Here is a 3,923-nt window from a genome sequence, read left to right on the forward strand (position 1 = left end):
TGGGGAGAGTCATTTTCTTTTGGTGCCTTATAATTTAACACACTCACCGGTAAAATTTTCACTTATCTCTTATTCTTATTTTCCTAAAATTTTCGTTGCGTCTTGCAACCTTTTCAATAGTCATACACACATATATATCCATATATATATATATATGTATACACACACATAAGTTATTTTATATAGACAGAGATAAGTAGGTAGGTCGGCCGGTTGGTAGGAAGTAGGTAGATAGCTAGGTAGGTAGGTAGGTGTAATATCTACCTACCTATCTGCTAAAGAGTTACAAAATGCATTTTCTTCTTTTAGCCTGCAGGGAAAACAATACTCATGACTCGTTACAGACTTGTGGGAGGTGGTTAGGAGGGTATCCTTGAGCTGGGAATTTTGAGCGAACGCTTGCAACAGAGTGGACTCCGCTAAAGCACCCAAAGTACCAGTTGGTGTTAAACCGGGTGACAAGCTCTGTCTGTGGATTGTTATCGTAGTTCCTCAGCCGGTGAGCTGTCAGAATCGTTAGCACGCCGGACAAAATGCTTAGCAGCATTTCGTCCGTCTTTATGTTCTGAGTTCAAATTCCGCCGAAGTCGACTTTGCCTCTCATCCATTCGGAGTTGATAAAATAAATAACATTTGAACACTGAGATCGATGTAATCGAATTACTCCCTCCTTCGAACTTACTGGCCTTGTATCAAAATTTCAAACCAATATAAGAAATAAAACTTGCGGTTATGGGACGTTCTTGTCTTTGTGGTATGAGTAATGTAAGTGAAGTGAAATGATTCTAATTGGGATATCCAACTCTTGTTATGCTTACATTTATATCGCCATATCCCACAACTACAAAGGATCTTAATTCAGCGAGGAAGCCTATATGCAGTAACTCGATTTGCTAGAGATAATGACCAAATTTCTTAAATTTATTTTCATAAAGGACAGACATTGACTAATGTACACAGAAGTATACTATGCCTGATTGATAAAAAAAAAAGACGGTATAGTCATCGTTGAAACACTTTTGTCCATTGGTTTGTTCAATGAAGGTGGTGGTGGTGGTGGTGGTGGTGGTGACGATCTTACATTTGCGGTAGTCGTTGACTTTCTCATTTTCATATGGATTCCATCTTGAAATTATTTGCTATTTCCTAAAATTTCAACTTCGTTTCATTTGAGTTTTGTAAGCTTAGAAATCACTGCTTTATAATTTATTAGCAAAGGTCAGAGAATTTGTTTTTTGTTCGGTTCTTTTTTTCTTTTTTTGTAGCATCGCCAAAACTGATGAGGTCAGGGAGAATAAACTGTGTCTCACTGGTGGTTACAGCATGTAAAAGAACATTAAGATCTTCCTTCAGACGGAGACGTCAGACTATTTTCAACAGAACAGTTTAGTGTATCTGAATAATAAATCGCAATGGATTATGTCTGCCACAAGCAAAAAGGTGAAGTCCATCCAACGAGCTTCCAAACAATTTTCAACTATCAAATTCATTCACAAGAATTGGGTCAACACAAGGCAATGCATGAAAACACTTTCCCATGGTTCAAAGTAATAAGATCGAACACAAACCCATGTGATTAAAACTCAATTCCTAACTACTCGGCCATCCACACGACGAGTGGTTTTATTCAGATATGCAGTGTTAAGTTATTATATTCTACACCCTAAATAGTTTATTCAATGTCTACCCTGTATAAAATGGCTGTATATACTTTTACTATTCTATACTTCTTTCATCACCACTATTTTGTGTTTTATAGAATCAGTGGAAAAGAGAAGAATGAACAAAAGAGGCTTGACTTTTTTATATTGTATTGCAACTTAGTATGTTGCATATTGCAACAATACTCATTCACGGTCTACCCTCTCTCTCTCTCTCTCTCTCTCTCTCTCTCTCTATCTCTCTCTCTCTCTCTCTCTCTCTTTCTTTCTTTCTCTCTCTCTATATATATCTATCTGTCTGTCTATCTGTTTATCTATCTATTTATTTATCTCTTCTACAACAGTAAAATTGGAATTTCTTGCTTCCGTCAATTATAATGTTACTTCCTAGTTAATAGCATGACTTCCGGCGAAGCCAATCAACCGTTCTAATCAAACAAATGCGATTTGTACAAAAACGGTCAACAAAAATGAAACACTTCCATATGTACGTAATCGGTGAATATTTTATATCACACAAGCTAGTGAAACCGTTACCATTAAAATCTCGGCAATATTAATAGATAAATACTTTACAGCCTTCTGATGCATTTTGTTTACTGAATTCCCAGGTTACATAGTTTCCCTCAATGCACTCATCATTCAGAAAGCTTTATGAAATTTAAGAGGTGTTTATCGCGTTGCAGCTGTTTCTTTCTATCTCCGACAATCAAACAGATTGATTTTGAAATACATATAATTCCAATTGCACTTCCTTACTTTAATAAGTAATAAAAGTTTCATTTAGCTGATGCCATCAAAACTGTAAATACTAAAATGTTTCGATAATATATTTGCTCTGTTAGACATCGAATAAAGCAATGTAGATATGTATTCAGCTGTGACATGGTCGAAATTTATAGATTAAAGAATACGATCGACTGCTTCTCAGTTTGAGTTTTCATGTGTATAAGTTGATTCATACATATTACACAGCACCAACTACCGCTGTTTTTAAATAGGAAGAACAATTCAACATGGAGAACTAGTTTCCTTATTCTAAACTAGTTGAACATTTAAGTATCTCTGCTGTATGAATTTTCGTAGGTGTACAATAGTGTGGGAGATGCTTTTTTTTTATTATTACTGCATGACTACAATTAGAGTAGTGGAGGCGCAATGGCCCAGTGGTTAGGGCAGCGGACTCGCGGTCATAGGATCGCGGTTTCGATTCCCAGACCGGGCGTTGTGAGTGTTTATTGAGCGAAAACACCTAAAAGCTCCACGAGGCTCCGGCAGGGGATGGTGGTGAACCCTGCTGTGCTCTTTCACCACAACTTTCTCTCACTCTTTCTTCCTGTTTTTGTTGTGCCTGTAAGTCAAAGGGTCAGCCTTGTCATACTGTGTCACGCTGAATATCCCCGAGAACTACGTTAAGGGTACACGTGTCTGTGGAGTGGTCAGCCACTTGCACGTTAATTTCACGAGCAGGCTGTTCCGTTGATTGGATCAACTGGAACCCTCGACGTCGTAAGCGACGGAGTGCCAACAACAACACTAAGAGTTATGATTTCAAATACTCTTTAGTCTTTGTTAACCCTCAGACTCATTTACTAAGACTATATCGATGCATAGTAGATAGATTAATAGGAAAATTACATGTCGGACAAAGTGCTTAGCAGCATTTTTTCCGGCTTTTACGTTCTGTACTCAAATTCCACAATATTCAACTTCACCTTTCGTCCTTTAGGGTTTGATAAAATACGTACCAGTTGGGCACTGAGGCCGATGTAACTGACTTAGCTTACCACACCTAAAATCGCTTGCCTTGTGCCGAAATTTGAAACAAATTATAATTATTTATAAGTTGGTAAGCTAACAGAATTATTAGCATGCCGGATGAACTGCTTGCGGTATTTAGTCCGTCGCTACGTTCTGAGGTCGACTTTGCTTTTCGTCCTTTCTTTCTTTATCTTCTTCATTATTTTTATTTATGATCATAAATCATCAAGCTGGCTGAATCGTTATACTCTCGGACAAAATGCTTAGCAGCATTTCTTGCGGCTGTTTATGATCTAAATTCAAATCCCACTCGGACCAGCTTTGTCTTTCACCCGTTCTGGGTCGATAAAATAAAGTACCAGTCAAATACTAGTGTTGCTGTAATCGACTGCCCCACCACCACCACCACCACCACTGCTTCATCAAATTATAGGCCTTGTGTTTGTATTCTTTTCTTCTTTTAATTGTTTCAGTCATTTGACTGCGGCCATGCTGGAGCAC

At 37.9% G+C, this 3,923-nt stretch overlaps 1 long non-coding RNA gene across 1 annotated transcript in view; it reads left to right on the forward strand.

Annotated features, from left to right (window-relative positions):
* Nucleotides 1-1,716, forward strand: part of LOC128247042 (uncharacterized) — a 31,500-nt gene extending 29,784 nt beyond the window's left edge. The window contains exon 3 of the long non-coding RNA XR_008263471.1: nucleotides 1,266-1,716. This is a non-coding gene — a long non-coding RNA (uncharacterized LOC128247042). The remainder of the gene's footprint in view (nucleotides 1-1,265) is intronic.
* Nucleotides 1,717-3,923: the final 2,207 nt, after the last annotated feature.

This window comes from Octopus bimaculoides, chromosome 2, assembly GCF_001194135.2.
Source record: "Octopus bimaculoides isolate UCB-OBI-ISO-001 chromosome 2, ASM119413v2, whole genome shotgun sequence".
In the NCBI taxonomy this organism is placed as follows: Eukaryota; Metazoa; Mollusca; class Cephalopoda; order Octopoda; family Octopodidae; genus Octopus; species Octopus bimaculoides.